The sequence below is a fragment of the Haliotis asinina genome, chromosome 7 (genome assembly GCF_037392515.1).
Source record: "Haliotis asinina isolate JCU_RB_2024 chromosome 7, JCU_Hal_asi_v2, whole genome shotgun sequence".
Classification (NCBI taxonomy): domain Eukaryota; kingdom Metazoa; phylum Mollusca; class Gastropoda; order Lepetellida; family Haliotidae; genus Haliotis; species Haliotis asinina.
In genome coordinates this window covers 22,895,257-22,914,820 of record NC_090286.1, presented here as the reverse complement: position 1 = coordinate 22,914,820, position 19,564 = coordinate 22,895,257, and positions in this window count along the sequence as shown.

Below are 19,564 nucleotides of genomic sequence, written 5' to 3'. Positions count from 1 at the left end.
TACGTGGCACCTCTTTGTGTTGGCTCGAGCAGCGTCCAGTTGTAGTTGAGGGCCTGGAAATATACATTTTGTTTACAGTTTAACAAATTTCCCGACTTCAGACAACAAATTAGACATTTTGTTGTCAACCTCGTTTCAATGTTTACAAAACAGTGCACTGAATATCGGCTGCCATTTTCACCTGTGTGTGAATTGTGTCATAACTGCGATATAAATAGATATTATAATGTTGTGAAAATATTTGTATGGGTATTCTAAATGTTTTTCATGCAATTTTACACTGACTGACAATGAAATAAACACTCCATGAAACATTTTGTAAGGAATTGTTAGTTGAGCTGGTTTGCTGTCTGTTGTCAGTAATAGACACTTGCCGCCTGAAAACACATTTGTATAAACTTCATACCATGATAAAACTATCGTTGTTTGTATTCTAAACTCTTCTTATACAATACTTCTTAATAAAGAATAAAACTGACAAAGTAGTTGTTTGATATTTTTACACATCTGACTGTTCAACAGACACAGTATCAACAGGTAACTTCTACGTCCGCTTCAATCACTGACCACAGTCTGAACACACTCGCTTGGCGGGACACAGGTTGTCGCGTTATATGTATTGGCTAGAAAATATGCTTATTTATCATTCCAACACTATTTATAATCCCAACACTAAATATTGTAACGTTAGACAGTTTTCAAATTGATCATATTCGTATATATTTACAAAGTTTATTACAAAGTTTATCAAAAATATACAATTTAGCCGGGAGGACTCTCAATGTCGCCAGTCAGTTTTACAGATTTGACATTTAAGTACTTGAAGATCATGTCTCACAAAACAGGCTTTTTACACATGTGAATGGCGAAAGTGTCGTCATCAAATTACAATAATATTCATGTAAATAAATCTACTGAATGCTGAGCTTGCAGTTTCAACATTTATTCCGGCTTGAAAACACTAAATTGTATTATCTGCTTGATATATGGAAAAACTCATTATTTAGGCATATTTACTTATTAATCATTAATCCATTGTAGCGGCCATCGATCATGTTACTGTTATAAGCTTAGGATTTCATCTTACTGATTATATTGACAAAGACTGTCACAGGTAATTGATCATCATACAATATAAATGCACATAATAAGATAACAATCCGTTAAAACTGTTAACAGAAATAATGAAACAGAGTATTATTTATTATTAATATAACTCACATATTCACGCAACTGGTACATTCTCAAGGCGCCGTTTTTTCAGCTGCCCCCCAGATTCTTTTTTGCAATTTCTTTTTATGCATCAAAGTACTGACATAAAAAGTTTGATAGTTCCTCCCTTATTAAGAAACGTTAACTACGACCCTGAACTGATTATCAGTCTCAACTCCCTGGGGATCATACAATTCTTGCAGCTATTAACCTCACCAAGTTACTGCGGCTTTCCCATCCATATGAGGTACCCATTTACAGCTGGGTGGATTGGGACACATAGTAACAGTGCTTTGTACAAATTTACTGCACGTTGTTGTACCCGCATCTAAATGTTTGCACGTTTTCATGTGGCCACCATCTGGTCATATACCAACGTATCGTGGGTCCTTTTAAGTGCACATTGTTGTGTATTGTACACTAAGGGTTGTGAGAAAACTGGAAGAGTCTGCACACAAGGTTTATACAGCCGATCACAGGTGGACGCCTTCCTGACACGCTGGATCTTTAGCCTTGGACATGGCGCTCCTCGCATCCTCCACCCACAGGAGCCCATGCTTTAATGAGTCTAAATTCAATTCCTTATCGTGTGGTCAGAAGATGGAAAACATACACACATTGTAAGCAGTCCCATGTCTTTGATAAGAAAATGTCCGACATTAAAACTGGGCCCGTAATGGATTTCAGTGACACTGAAAGCACTCAGTGTGAAAGTATTTCAGCGGCGTCCTCTACAACATCCCCGTGGTTGCACGCTAGGGCAGAGCCAGTAACCTAACGTGTTTGAGAAGGGCGCACATCAGTAGTGTAACGTCACCAATCACGAAACTGACTTTACTCACATAGCAATGTCAAAGTGGTCCCTGGTCCTGTTTCCAGACTGTAGGTTTTGCTCCCCGCGTCTGTAAAATATTTCCAGGATTAAAGAACAAAACCAACACTGCTTACAGACATGAAGAAATAAAGAGCATCTTCGATGTTCAGGACTTGGGAGGTACTCCATCTTAGCATACCACTTCCACGACACATGTGGGTCTATTTCATAGTGAAGATTAAGAACAAAATGTAACTGCTTTCGGGTATTGATAATCCTTGCCCATTATGTGTACACATATCACAATACCAGGATAACATGTTGTACAAAATCCAAATGTTGATTTCCAGGATATGTATTTGCTAATGTTGTTCTGACCATTTATTAATATTTGTATTCATAAGGATGTTTGGGAATGTGTTTCTGATATATATCAGAATAGCTATGTATCTATTGTGATAACATAGCATGAGAAAAGAGAGATGTAAATAGTCTTGTTCTATTCAATTTCATAATTGTTTTCAAGGTAATGAAAAATAACCATACCAAACTGTGATAGTGCTGTTGAATCGTTGGCAGCCTCCGGGCACTTCACCTTCAAACGAGAGAATTCAATCTTGCGATCTTAGATTTACAGTTGGCATGTTTCAGCTCTAATATACAAGCACAGTTTACAGAGAATGCGAACATGCGAACATTATACGTACATCGTAAAGTGTTGATGGTACTTACCTAATCAACAACGCGACGTACATACGCATGCCTACAACTAACAAGTTGCCTACAACTAACTTACCTGCTTGTGTGCTTTCTTCGTGTCAGTTATATGGACCTCGGGGGTCTGTGCACATTTGTCTGTAAGATGACCCACAGCTGTTCATTACTCTAGCCTTCTATGTCATGACAACTAGCAAATGTTTCCTCAAATGACTTAAATGTTTCACCGAATTATTGTTGGAAATGTCTAATATGCCATCTTAAGGTGGCATTATGTAATAGGAAAATGTAAAACGATGTTTCAAACTTTTTTTCAGTTTTGATAAAGCTTTATCGGTATTACTGTCAATATTAATACCCATTGTTAAAGTAAGAAGTAAGCACCTGTAAGTGTGTTTATCAGATGCTGATCCATGTCCACTGACAGACCCGAAGATAGAGATGTCGGATTTCAATTCATCCAGTCCCTTCGTGTTGAATTTGGCTGCAGGTGTCCTGTGCCTCTCTGGTGGAAGTGATCCGAGTTGCGTCTTCGTTGTGCCTTGTATTGAACTCTCCAGTGTGAGAAAGTCCAAGTTTGAAGCATATCTGGGAACGGTGTTGATATAGTCTGAGATCCCCTTGCATCGTTCACTCTCGCCTTCAGAGGTAACTTGCTCGGTGTGTAGATTTGACAGGTCCTGCTTCGTCTGATTCTCCAACTCCATGATCAGTCCCTTTTCTCTTTGATCGAGCTGTGTCCTCAGAGAATGGAAAGTGTGGTGGATGGCCTCTTTCAGATCACTGCTGGTCTTCTTTGTATCATTTATGACTTTGTGAGAAATATGATATGCAGACACACTCTTCTCATGCTGTTTTATCCGTCCTCTAGCAGCATCAGCAGCCACACCTACATCACCAACGTCGTGCTCAGCATGGTCACCAAGTCTGCATTTGTAACAGATTAAAATGTTGCAGGTTTAGTAAAAATAATCGAGAGGATAAGGATTGTGGAGTTTGCAGATGGGTTTAGTATGTATGCCCCAGGTGCTGCGTCCACGATGGTTTCCACAACATGTCGTCTGGTAGCTTTAAAACTATTATGCATTTTCTGGCAGTATTCACAGAGTAACTCCTCACACTCCTGACACCAACACATCGCCTGGTTGCCATCATCTTCATGTGTACAGAGAAGCTCTGTAGGGCAATGTTTGTCTGTGAGGTGAAGTATTTCCTTCTGTCTGACTACATCCTTCTGGAGGTTTGTGTCTATGAGGTTGACCTGTCTCTGACATGTAGAGCATGATATGACACCAGCAGCTGCAGATGTCACTCATGTTTCACACACAGCATGAAGAGAGGACAGTAGGTAGGGGGCAGGGCCTTTCAGAGTAAATAGTTGCTGGCAGACAGATCACTTGGGGAAGGCGTCGATTCTGAAACAGATACTGTCACTGTCTCTATTCCAGCGAGGATATTGCACTCCACAACATATCTTCAATTCAATAATAGGAAGGGTTTATCAAGAATGGTAGACTGACTCCACGAATAACCTGCTCTCTAATTCCGGACCCAAACTTCAACAGGGAAGAATTACAGTAAAACACCGGCAGTCACGTTGTATCACATGATAACGATTGTCCACTCGTTGTGACTACTTGAAAACAACATTGAATTATCACAAAATATCTCACACAATATGTTACGATTTGAATACAGATATTAAAACGACAAACATCAGGATGATACGCTGTATCATAAGGGGTAAAGATGATGGAGAGGGATAGGGAGGGAAACTGTCATGGGTCGGGTCTAGATAAGAGGGAGGGGTGGCTAGTAGCAGGGAGTGCAGGTAAAGGGAAAGGTGGCAGGAAGACGGGTGTAACAGGAGAGGGAATTACCGATAGAGGTGGGAGTTACCGATGTGTAGTGGGAGAAGACAAGAGTGCTAAAGGTAAGAGTGACAGGTGTGTAGTGGGAGGAGAGGTGAACACAGGTAGGAGGGGTGAGTGTGCAGTGGGAGGGGAGTTGGTAATCTAGGAGTGACAGGTGTGTAGTGGGAAGGGAGGTGGTACAGGTAGGAGTGACAGGTGTGTAATAGTAGGAGAGGAGGATACAGGTAGGTGTTATCGGTGTGTAGTGGGAGAAAACGTGGTAAAGGTAGAAGTGACAAGTTTGGAGTGGGAGGATGGGTGGATAGAGGTAGGAATGGGAGGTGTGTAGCGGGGAAAGAGGTAGATACAAGTTGAAGTCACCGGTGTGTAGTAGGAGGAGAGGTTGATACAGATGTGTAGTGGGAGAAAACGTAGAAAAAGGTAGAAGTGACAAGTTTGGAGTGGGTGGATGGGTTTGATAGAGGTAGGAATGAGAGGTGTGCAGAGGTAGGAATGAGAGGAGAAGTATATACAGGTATTAGTGACAGGTGTGTAGTGGGAGGTACGGTGGATACAGATAGGAATGATATGTGTCTAGTGGGAGGTAAGTTGCACACAGGTAGACGTTACAGGTGTGTAGTTGGAGGAGAGGTATGTAGAGGTAGGAGTGACAGATGTGTAGTGGAAGGAGAGGTGGAGACAGGTAGGAGTGACAGATGTATAGTGGGGGAGAGGTAGGTACAGGTAGGTATGACAGGTGTGTAGTGGGAGGAGAGGTGGATAGAGGTGGGAATGATAGATGTGTAGTGGAGGAGAGGTGGATACAGGTAGGAGTGACAGTTTGTAGAAGGACGAGACGTAGATAGAGGTAGGAGGTTAGGTATGCAGTAGGAAGAGAGGTAGATACGAGTAGGAGTGACAGATGTGTTGCGGGAGGAGAGGTAGATACAGGTAGGAGTGACAACTGTGTAGTGGGAGGAAAGGTGGATACAGACAGGTGTGTAGTGGGATGACAGGTGGATAGAGGTAGGAGTGACAGTTTGTAGAAGGACGAGACGTAGATACAGGTAGGAGGGACCGGTATGAAGTGGAAGGAGAGGTTGATGTAGATAGGAGTGACAGAGTGTGTAGTGGAAGGAGAGGGGAATACAGGTAGGAGTGACAAAGTGTGTATAGAGTTCTTGTTCTATTTAAAAAAAATTCCAGTTGAAACAAATGTCAATTCCTCTAATTTATTCTTCATAAATGCTGAAGTCTGAAGATTGACATTTTGTTTGACCTCCACATCCATCCATTCTAGTGTGAGACACTCTCACAGCCCAACTCTCTCAACCATGTGCCTCTCAGTCACCCATGTGCTTCCCAGACACCCATCAAGAGTTACCCGACTTATCATAGCCAAGGTAACTGAATCACCTCATAAATCCCTCCCTCTATCACCTCATAAATCAATCAATTAATCAATCTCTCTATCTCTCCGTGTGATATTGTCACGTGGCTATAACCAAACATTCTCATTCTTACTTTATAACTCCTATGCACATTTTTATACATACATTAACACACACTTTCATAATTTGATACTAGCACTCAAAAACGTACACACTTAGCATACAAACTTAGTACACATATCATTTGCACTCATTACACTCACTCATGCTATCTAAATGCAACCACTCTAGACATTCAGACCAACTTCTATACAAACAAAATTGACCTGTTACCTGCACACTACGGTGTGTAGTAGGAGGAGAGGTAGATGTAGGTAGTAGTGACAGGTTTGTTTATGCTAGGAGGCTTGGAGATTTGGATACAGTTAGAAGTGACAGCTTTGTAGTGGGAATAGAGGTGGAAAGAGGTAGGAATGATAAGTGTGTAGTAGGAGGTAAGGTGGATACAGGTACGAGTGTGTAGTGGGAGGAGAGGTGGATAGAGGTAGGAATGATAGGTTTGTAGTGTGAGTTACGGTGGATACAGGTACGAGTGACAGGTAGGAGGTAGGAGTTTTCCTCAAATTCCGAAATTGTAAAGCTTATAGAGAAGTCCATGTACCCAGACTTAGTCAAACGCTGTCTCATTATCAAGGAAGGCACAATAAAGTGGTGACATAGTTGGCAATACTTTCAGTTAGCATAAGCGCTGCCGTTTCCAACCCCCGCACCCTTCCCAAAGCCAAACTGAAGAGGGTTCGGAAATCGTTTTCACCTTTCGTCCATGTTTCAATTCTTTTGAGCAGAAGTCTTTCAAAAGGTTTTGAGAGAACAGGGGCAAAAGTGACACCCCTGAAGCTGCGCGGGGCATGTTTGCTTCTACAATTTTCTCTGTAAATTGGTAGAACATTACCAACACTAAATGTATTTGATACACACTCAAATGATACAATGGCATTAAATAATGATACAATATGGTCAACAAAAGACCCACCAGCAAATTTTATATGCTCGTTTGAAAGAGCATCTGGACCTGGAGATTTGTTGTTTTTAAGGCTTTTTACAGTATCAAGTACCTCATCTTTAATAAACGGGGAAAGAGTACCAGAATTACTGTGATCGTTTACACATGTATGTATGTATGTATGTATGTATGTATGTATGTATGTATGTATGTATGTATGTATGTATGTATGTATGTATGGATGTATGGATGTATGTATGTATGTATGTATGTATGTATGTATGTATGTATGTATGTATGTATGTATGTATGTATGTATGTATGTATGTATGTATGCATGCATGTATATTTATTTCTATGACACAAGTAAACCTGGGTATCGTAAGACCGTGAACACCCAAACTTTCATCCTCAACTTTAACTTCAGATTCGAATTCCGCATCTAAAAAAAATATTCAGAGTCGGGATTCGAATCCCGAATCTGAAAAAGAATATTCAGATGCGGGATTCAAATGCCGAAACCCACCAGAAATAGTGTTAACCTCAACTTTCGGCCTTCAAACTTTAAACTTGACTAAGCAATACTGACTAAAGTATTGACTAGAAAAACATCACCAGTTATTTAAAACGTACAGTCTGACTGAACAGATGAAAGTAGGTGAGTATGGATTTACAGGGGGTTAAGCAATTTCAGCAATATCACCAGAAATGGGCTTTACACACTATACCAACCACTAGGCTGTCTCCCAAAATATAGAAACAGAGTTTGGAGGATTCGTCAGTAGTCACGTGACATAAACTGCGTTACTTTCCCATGTGTGAACATGGTATAAAATAATTTAGGGCGATTTCCTTTTATATTGATCCCATATCTGTGGCTGATTCCTTATTATGTTTTACTGAACGGTAAAGAATCACTTCAACATAACAAGAGCCCTTGAGAGACTTGAGAATAAGAGCAGTTCTGATATCTAGGTATGTATTATAAGGTGATTATTTGTAGAATGGGCCACACAGCCCGAAGCCAAATGATTCGTAAAGTTTATAGAGTTACCTGTCCGGATCTTTTGCTTTGTTATCATAAACATAAACAGCAATCAACGATTTGGCAACATAAACAAGTAAAACATCTACAGTTCTTGTGTGGGATGCAGCGCCAACCCACAAAGTTTATTTTTAGATGAAGGTGTCGGCCTGTATATAGACAACCTTAAGTGTTATATCAAAGGATGAAACGTTGCTTCCAAGGTTTCAAATGAGGAAAAGGATGCCTTTGGTTCGAACCGCTCAACAAGACAGTCCTTGTGACTCAATCTCCTTTTCCTTCTCCAGTGATATGCACATGAGGGAATCCTGGTGGTGTCATTTCAGCTATATAGTGCTTCATCCCCTGCCTCTTGAAGCTAAGTTTCAGTTAAGAATAAAACATCAATGTCATATTCCATATGGTTCTGTTTTGTAAGCGTTCGTGGTTAGTCGCATGGACGGTACATAGACTGTTCACTTTCCGTTCTGTAACGTCCTTTTCTTATTTTCCCCTTCACATATAGTGTGTTTATACTGACTGGCGGACAATAAAGTTGGGACACTGATTGTCTGATTGACAATAGCATGTCTCAAGAGTACACGGGTGACTGACTGGTCACCATTGTTCCACTCCTCTCACGCTCTTGTCTTACTATCAGAGCATGGATACTGATTAGCAAGACATTAGAGATCACAGAGAAACACAAACAGCATAAAACTACCTATAGCTTTCCAAATCATGCACTTACTTTCTCAACCAGGTTTAAAGGGCTACGTGACAAATTCCGAGGGCAACGGACGACCAAGACAACATGTTACAGGTTTATTTTTACAATCCAGCATATGCTTTTCGCATCCGTGTAGCAGTATGTTTGTAAGTAGTATATTGTTAGATTTTAAATCATCATCATTATCATATTAAACTTACATGAAGTAAATTAATAACCTAAACCTAAATATTTCATGACTTAAACCTAAGCATATAACATTTAATTTCCTTAAATACTTGTGTTAACTCCAGCACTTGGATAGTTTAGCCTCTTTATTGTATATAGGTTCCTGGGTATTGTCACTTAGGCAGTCACGGGCTTGGCCTGTGATTGGGGTTTTATTGTTCTCTGGGGTCACGTGATCGTTTCAGTCATGTGAGGTCAAACTTCAAACGTTTGGCTCATCAGCAGACTATTTCTCCCTTCTGCCAGTGAGCACATGTTCTGCGCCAGGGAACATAGGGTAAGTTCATGTATTACTTTATCTAGAATCTAAGGTTGACCATTATGTATTTTGAAAAGAGTTCCGCCCGTACCTCCTCTGTTTTTAGTAAGAAATGCGGTCCCGGGGATTTATTCCCCAATCTAACATTCTAAAATGGGGCGATGACATAAATGTTTAGGGGGTTAAAGCGTTTAATGGGGATTTAGAAGTTTGGGGGTAATATTCAATATTTTAAGGTTAGTGTATGTAGTAGAGTATATGCGCGCGAATAATTTGCAAATGATCCGCCTTTTCCAGTAATAATTGCTTGTATTTAGTACCAAATCCCACCACCGGTGCCTGTACAAACCTGATCGAAAACCGGCGGTGGTGCATCAAAAGGCAACTACCGACAACACACTCGGCGAGACTACTAACTCTACATCTAGCCGAATATATGTATCACTGTAGTGATGAGAGAGACATTTTTATTCAAATCCTAGAGGGCACTGGCTCCATTTACTCTGGAGGACAGTAGAGGTGTATACTGTACATGCAGAACACTGAACACGCAAGTTAATTTTCAGTAAAAAAGTAAAGGTTCATTTTAATATTTAAAATTGTCAACACAACTGTGCAACTGCCTGTGGTGTAAAGGATTGTTCACTGAATTAATACATTAATCATTTAGAAACAAGCAGGTTGTAGGTTCGAATCCAGGTTGCTGACTAAACTTTTTCAAATTTATAACAATTTACATCCTGGCAGTCTGATCACATGATCAGAAGCACATGGGCTCAGGCAGTCAGAAGGCCTCCATGTTGCAAGCAAAACACACCGAGTCATGGCAGAACACAGATGTGAGTAACGTCTTCAATTTTTCTTCCTTCTATGTCCAAACGAGATACCAGAAAACTTATCAGACGCAATTGCTTATTTGCTTATTTTGAAATTAACGATTTGAATACTTGTACACTTCATTAGGTTCAGTTGTATTGCTTACTCAAAAGGTATTTCGTTTCTCCTTTGTAGTTTTTCTGAACCTCTCGTCCACTGTTTTACAACGGTTGAACGTATGCTACAACGGCGATAAAGGGCAATAAACTTTGGTGAGAGTGTTTCAGCCCAATGTGATTACATGTTTTGGGAGGGGGGTTGGTGGGGTGTGGGTGTGGGTGTGGGTGTGGGTGTGGGTGTGGGTGTGGGTGTGGGTGTGGGTGTGGGTGTGTGGGTGCGGGCGGAACTCTTACCTGTATTTTAAGCCTTGCTATATATGTAGTATTTCAGTAAGTAATGTATTATGTTGTATGGTAGGGATTATTCAACTTACCTGTGTACTTCATAGGGGTATAGACAAAGTGTATTGCACAGGATATAAATGTACATTTTGTATGTGTGAACGGGGGTTAGAAGTATCTTATATATCATGTATGTATATTATTTGTGGAAGTGTATAACATAATCTGTACATGCTAGTGTTCCATAAACTTTATCATAAATCTATATAGTATGTTAATCCAGCCTGCGTCCCTTTGAGGAGGTAATACATCTATGAGCATGATCTTTGTATAAAGGGTAATATGATTTATGTAAAGGGATTTGTAAAGCCATATACAAATGTATTGTAAATCCTGAAAGTTTTATAAATAACATGGTTACATTGTGTCTGTGCAGTGCCATGATATTTATGATTGAATTATGCATGTCTTAGAACAAATCTGGACTACCATTTACACAAATATATCCCTCGAACCCCGCAAGTACTCGCTTGTGATTGAGAGAACATGAATACTGCAGTTACATTCCCAAACTGTGTCAATGACGACCCGTTGGAAAATTGCTAAAACCGACAGAAACCACTCTTACACACTGTTATGAAACAAATCTACATACGTTAGAAATGTGATTCCATGATCCCTTTCTTTCAGACGCAGGAACCCTGGCACATTTTGGATTTGGTTTTGATCCCTCCACACCCGCTTCTACTCGCATTTCAGTACGCTGCTTCTCCGAGAGACTGATGGGATGAGTTCATGTCTGATGGTGGCTCTACAGTGTCTCCACTTTTCGCGTTGCTCTCAGCCGCTGAAACTGTGGCGTAGGTTCGGTGCTAGGGCCTGACTGTCCAGTCAGGATGGTTGTTGTAGCAAGATAGGTTTGGTACACTCTATGCCCCCAGATTTTCTCGGCATTCCCCAGTGCATTCCCCTCCTCATGCATGCCCTGCATGTTGTTGTCATAGAGATATCATAATTCAGTACTTACCCAGCATTAATTTCTTCAGTAGGTCGTTCCGAGACAGAGCAAGTCCCATATGATCACTTTGAGGGCAGTGTTCTGGCCACCTGTGACCACCATCTTGTAAAATATTGCAATATTTCAGTTTGATATTCAGGTTAAATCTTGTTTTACACGACCCGACATATTTCTTTTCCATATAATTCTTTGTTAATATCATTTTATGTTTGTTGTTCCAAATTATGACATTGCTGTAATATTGCTAAAAGCGGCGCTCATACTACATTCATGCAGTAAGTGGTAAGTATGACAGAGACAAACTTCGTTTTCCTTTATTAATATGATGGTCGTAGAGACACAAACACATACCTTTGGCAAACATTGTCTATGATGTGAGCGACAATGACGCTAAACATTCAAGGTCAAGTTATCTTTTTTATTAGGACCGTGGACATCACCGTCCTGGGGGCAGAAATGGACCTTGAAGCCCCCCAGAGGCAGTGACGACTTCCACAAAGAGGGTGCCTGGACAAAAGTGGACCGAGGTCTGTGGGACAATGGACGACTGCCACGATGGAAAAGAGGCCAATAAAGGCAATTATTTATCTATTAACATCAATTGTTACAAACACTAAACTCTTCATTATCTTTACACACGGGACCGTGGACATCATCATCGTGACGGCCGAAATGGAGGGGCAGTGACGACTGCCACCAAGACACTGCATAGACGGGAGAGACGAAGGACGACTGCCACCATATCCATAGAAGTTCATAAAGGCAAGTATATATTTATTGACATCAACCATTTCAAACACTAAACTCTTCATTATCTTTACTTTCAGGACCATGGACATCATCAACTCTCAGGACCCTGGACATCATCATCCTGGGAGCAGAAATGCATCGTGAAGTCCCACAGAGGCAGTGACGACTGCCACCAAGACACTGCATGGACGGGAGGGACGATGGACGGCTGCCACCATACATAGAGAAGTTCACAAAGAAAGTATATATCTATTAACAACAACAATTTCAAACACTAAACTCTTTATTATCTTTACTTTCAGGACCCTGGACATCATCATTCTGGGAGCAGAAATGGATTGTGAATTCCCCCAGAGGCAGTGACGACTGCCACGAAGACACTGCATAGACGGGAAGTATGATGGGCGACTGCCACCATACCCATAAAAGTTCATAAAGGCAAGTATATATCTATTAACATAAACCATTTCAAACACAAAACTCTTCATTATCTTTACTTTCAGGACCCTGGACATCATCATCCTTGTCGCAGAAAAAGGATCGTAAGGACTCCGAGAGGCAGTGACGAATGACATGAAGACACTGCATGGACGTGAGGGACGATGGGCGACTGCCACTATACCGACAGAGGCAAGTAAAGGAAAGTATATATCTGTTAACATCAACTATTTCAAACACTAAAGTCTTCGTTATCTTTACTTTCAGGACCCTGGACAATCATCATCCTGCTGTCAGAAATGGATCGTAAGGCCTCCGAGAGGCAGTGACGACTGAAACGAAGACACTGCATGGACGGGAGGGACGATGGACGACTGCCACCATACCGAAAGAGGCAGGTAAAGGCAAGTATATATCTATTAACATCAACTATTTCAAACACGAAGCTCTTCATTCTCTTTACTTTCAGGACCCTGGACATCATCATCCTGTTGGCAGAAATGGATCGTGAAGTCATCCAGTGGTAGTGACGACTGCCACCAAGACACTGCATAGACGGGAGGGACGATGGGTGACTGCCACCATACTGAAAGAGGCAGGTAAAGGAAAGTATATATCTACTAACAGCAACTCTTTCAAACACTAAACTCTTCATTATCTTTACTTTCAGGACCCTGGACATCATCATCCTGGGAGCAGAAATGGATTGTGAAGTTCCCCAGAGGCAGTGACGACTGCCACGAAGACACTGCATGGACGGGAGGGACTATGGACGACTGCCACCATACCGAAAGAGGCAGGTAAAGGAAAGTATATATCTATTAACATCAACTCTTTCAAACTCTAAACGCTTCATTCTCTTTACTTTCAGGACCCTGGACATATCATCCTGGGAGCAGAAATGGATTGTGAAGTCCCCCAGAGGCAGTGACGACTGCCACAAAGACACTGCATGGACGGGAGGGACGATGGACGACTGCCACCATACCGACAGAGGCCCATGAAAGCAGTTATATATATACTAACATCAACTCTTTCAAACACTAAAGTCTTCATTCTTTTTACATGCAGGACCCTGGACATATCATCCTGGGAGCAGAAATGGATTGTGAAGTTCCCCAGAGGCAGTGATGACTGGAACGAAGACACTGCATGGACGGGAGGGACGATCAACGACTGCCACCATACCAACAGAGGCCCATAAAGGAAAGTATATATCTATTAACATCAACTATTTCAAACACTAATCTCTTCATTATTGTTACTTTCAGGACCCTGATCATCATCATCCTGGGGGCAGATGTGGAACGTGAAGTCCCCCAGAGACAGTGACGAATGAAACGAAGACACTGCATGGACGGAAGGGATGATCAACGACTGCCACCATACCCACAGAAGTTCATAAAGGCAAGTATGTATCAAGTACCATCAACTCTTTCAAACACTAAATTCTTTATTATCTTTACTTTCAGGACCCTGGACATCATCATCCTGGGGGCAGAAATAGATCAAGAAGTCCCCCAGAGGCAGTGACGACTGAAACGAAGACACTGCATGGACGGGTGGGACGATAGGCGACTGCCAACATACCGACAGAGGCCCATAAAGGCAAGTATATATCTATTAACATCAACTATTTCAAACACTGAACTCTTCATTATTTTTACTTTCAGGACCCTGGACATCATCACCCCGATGCCGGAAATGGACCCTGAAGTCCTCCAGAGGCAGTGACGACTGAAACGAAGACACTGCATGGACGGGAGGGACGATCAACGACTGCCACCATACCCACAGAAGTTCATAAAGGCAAGTATGTATCAAGTACCATCAACTCTTTCAAACACTAAACTCTTCATTATCTTTACTTTCAGGACCCTGGTCATCATCATCCTTGGGTCAGAAATGGCTAGTGGAGTCCCCCAGGGGCAGTGACGAATGACACAAAGACACTGCATGGACGGGAGGGACGATGGGCGACTGCCAACATACCGACAGAGGCAAGTAAAGGAAAGTATATATCTATTTACATGAACTATTTCAAACACTAAAGTCATCATTCTCTTTACTTTCAGGACCCTGGACATATCATCCTGGGGACAAAAATGGATTGTGAAACCATCCAGAGGCAGTGACGACTGCCACGAAGACACTGCATGGACGGGAGGGATGATGGGCGACTGCCACTCTACCGTCAGCGACAACTAAAGGAAAGTATATATCTACTAACATCAACTTTTTCAAACACTAAAGTCTTCATTATTTTTCCTTCCAGGACCCTGGACATCATCATCCTGATGGCGGAAACGGATAGTGAAGTCCCCCAGAGGCAGTGACGACTGACACAAAGACACTGCATGGACGGGAGGGACGATCAACGACTGCCACCATACCCACAGAAGTTCATAAAGGCAAGTATGTATCAACTACGATCAGCTCTTTCAAACACTAAACTCTTCATTATCTTTACTTTCAGGACCCTGGACATCATCATCCTGATGGCGGAAACGGATAGTGAAGTCCCCCAGAGGCAGTGACGACTGACACAAAGACACTGCATGGACGGGAGGGACGATCAACGACTGTCACCATACCCACAGAAGTTCATAAAGGCAAGTATGTATCAACTACCATTAGCTCTTTCAAACACTAAACTCTTCATTATCTTTACTTTCAGGACCCTGGACATCATCATCCTGTTGGTAGAAATGGACTGTGAAGTCATCCAGAGGCACTGACGACTGCCACGAAGACACTGCATGGACGGGAGGGACGATGGGGGACTGCCACCATACCGACAGAGGCAGGTAAATTAAAGTATATATCTACTAACATCAGCTCTTTTAAACACTAAAGTCTTCATTATCTTTACTTTCAGGACCCTGGACATATCATCCTGGGGACAGAAATGGATTGTGAAACCATCCAGAGGCAGTGACGACTGCCACAAAGACACTGCATGGACGGGAGGAATGATGGGTGGCTGTCACTCTACCATCAGAGACAACTAAAGGAAAGTATATATCTATTAACATCAACTCTTTCAAACACTAAAGTCTTCATTATTTTTCCTTCCAGGACCCTGGACATCATCATCCTGATGGCGGAAACGGATAGTGAAGTCCCCCAGAGGCAGTGACGACTGACACAAAGACACTGCATGGACGGGAGGGACGATCAACGACTGCCACCATACCCACAGAAGTTCATAAAGGCAAGTATGTATCAACTACCATTAGCTCTTTCAAACACTAAACTCTTCATTATCTTTACTTTCAGGACCCTGGACGTCATCATCCTGTTGGCAGAAATGGACTGTGAAGTCATCCAGAGGCAGTGACGACTGACACGAAGACACTGTATGGACGGGAGGGACGATGGACGACTGCCACCATACCGACAGAGGCCCATGAAAGCAGTTATATATGTACTAACATCAACTCTTTCAAACACTAAAGTCTTCATTATTTTTACTTGCAGGCCCCTGGACATCATGATCCTGATGGCGGAAATGGATAGTGAAGTCCCAGAGAGGCAGTGACGACTGAAACGAAGACCAGGCATGTACGGGAGGGACGATCAACGACTGCCACCATACCCACAGAAGTTCATAAAAGGAAAGTACATATCTTTTAACATCAACTATTTCATACACTAAAGTCTACATTCTTTTTACTTTCAGGACCCTGGACATCATCATACCGATGCCGGAAATGGATAGTGAAGTCCCCCAGAGGCAGTGACGACTGAATCGAAGACACTGCATGGACGGGAGGGACGATCAACGACTGACACCATACCAACAGAGGCCCATAAAGGCAAGTATGTATCAACTACCATCAACTCTTTCAAACACTAAACTCTTCATTATCTTTACTTTCAGGACCCTGGACATCATCATCCTGGGGGCAGAAATGGATAGTCGAGTCCCCCAGGGGCAGTGACGACTGACACGAAGACACAGAATGGACGGGAGGGACGATGGGCGACTGTCAACATACCGACAGAGGCAGGTAAAGGCAAGTATATATCTATTAACATGAACTATTTCAAACACTAAAGTCTTCATTATCTTTACTTTCAAGACCCTGGACATCATCAACTCTTAGGACCCTGGACATCATCATCCTGTTGGCAGAAATGGATCGTGAACTCCCCCAGAGGCAGTGATGACTGAAACGAAGACACTGCATGGACGGGAAGAATGATGAGCGACTGCCACCATTCCGACAGAGGCCCGTAAAGGAAAGTATATATTTATTAACATCAACAGTTTAAAACACTAAACTCTTCATCATCTTTACTTTGAGGACCCTGGACATGATCATCCTGTTGGCAGAAATGGATTGTGAAGTCATCCAGAGGCAGTGACGACTGCATGGACGGGGAGGGACGATGGGCGACTGCCACTCTACCGACAGAGACAACTAAAGGAAAGTATATATCTAATAACAGCAACTCTTTCAAACACTAACGTCCGCATTCATTTTCCTTGCAGGACCCTGGACATGATCATCCTGATGCCAGAAACGGATAGTGAAGTCCCCCAAAGGCAGTGACGACTGAAACGAAGACACTGCATGGACGGGAGGGACGATCAACGACTGCCACCATACCCACAGAAGTTCATAAAGGCAAGTATTTATCTATTAACATCAACAGTTTAAAACACTAAACTCTTCATTATCTTTACTTTCAGGACCCTGGACATCATCATCCTGGGGGCAGAAATGGATCGTGAAGTCCCAGAGAGGCAGTGACGACTGAAACGAAGACACTGCATGGACGGAAGGGACGATGTACGACTGCCACCATACCGACAGAGGCCCATGAAAGCAGTTATATATCTACTAACATCAACTCTTTCAAACACTAAAGTCTTCATTATTTTTACTTTCAGGACCCTGGACATCATCATCCTGGGGACAGAAATGGATTGTGAAGTCCCCCAGAGGCAGTGACGACTGAAACGAAGACACTGCATGGACGGGAGGGACGATCACCGACTGCCACCACACCCACAGAAGTTCATAAAGGCAAGTATGTATCTACTAACATCAACAATTTAAAACACTAAACTCTTCATTATCTTTACATTCAGGACCCTGGACATCATCATCCTGGGGGCAGAAATGGATCGTGAAGTCCCAGAGAGGCAGTGACGACTGAAACGAAGACACTGCATGGACGGAAGGGACGATGTACGACTGCCACCATACCGACAGAGGCCCATGAAAGCAGTTATATATCTACTAACATCAACTCTTTCAAACACTAAAGTCTTCATTATTTTTACTTTCAGGACCCTGGACATCATCATCCTGGGGACAGAAATGGATTGTGAAGTCCCCCAGAGGCAGTGACGACTGAAACGAAGACACTGCATGGACGGGAGGGACGATCACCGACTGCCACCACACCCACAGAAGTTCATAAAGGCAAGTATGTATCTACTAACATCAACAATTTAAAACACTAAACTCTTCATTATCTTTACTTTCAGGACCCTGGACATCATAATCCTTGGGGGCGGAAATGCATAGTCGAGTCCCCCAGGGGCAGTGACGACTGACACGAAGACACAGAATGGACGGGAGGGACGATCAACGACTGCCACCATACCCACAGAAGTTCATAAAGGCAAGTATTTATCTATTAACATCAACAGTTTAAAACACTAAACTCTTCATTATCTTTACTTTCAGGACCCTGGACATCATCATCCTGGGGGCAGAAATGGATCGTGAAGTCCCAGAGAGGCAGTGACGACTGAAACGAAGACACTGCATGGACGGAAGGGACGATGTACGACTGCCACCATACCGACAGAGGCCCATGAAAGCAGTTATATATCTACTAACATCAACTCTTTCAAACACTAAAGTCTTCATTATTTTTACTTTCAGGACCCTGGACATCATCATCCTGGGGACAGAAATGGATTGTGAAGTCCCCCAGAGGCAGTGACGACTGAAACGAAGACACTGCATGGACGGGAGGGACGATCACCGACTGCCACCACACCCACAGAAGTTCATAAAGGCAAGTATGTATCTACTAACATCAACAATTTAAAACACTAAACTCTTCATTATCTTTACTTTCAGGACCCTGGACATCATAATCCTTGGGGGCGGAAATGCATAGTCGAGTCCCCCAGGGGCAGTGACGACTGACACGAAGACACAGAATGGACGGGAGGGACGATGGGCGACTGTCAACATACCGACAGAGGCAGGTAAAGGCAAGTATATATCTATTAACATGAACTATTTCAAACACTAAAGTCTTCATTATCTTTACTTTCAGGACCCTGGACATCATCAACTCTTAGGACCCTGGACATCATCATCCTGGGGTCGGAAATAGATCGTGAAGTGCCCCAGACGCAGTGACGACTGCCACCAAGACAATGTATGGACGGGAGGGACGATGGGCGACTGCCACCATACCGACAGAGGCAGGTAAAGGAAAGTATATATCTATTAACATGAACTATTTCAAACACTAAAGTCTTCATTATTTTTACTTTCAATAACCTGGATATCATCATCCTGTTGGCAGAAATGGATCGTGAAGTCAACCAGAGGCAGTGACGACTGCAAGAAAGACACTGCATGGACGGGAGGGACGATGGGCGACTGCCACCATACCGACAGAGGCCCGTAAAGGAAAGTATATATCTATTAACATCAACTCTTTCAAACACTAAACTCTTTGTCATCTTTACTTTGAGGACCCTGGACATCATCATCCTGTTGGCAGAAATGGATCGTGAAGTCATCCAGAGGCAGTGACGACTGCAAGAAAGACACTGCATGGACGGGAGGGACGATGGGCGACTGTCACTCTACCGACAGAGGCAACTAAAGGAAAGTATATATCTACTAACAGCAACTCTTTCAAACAC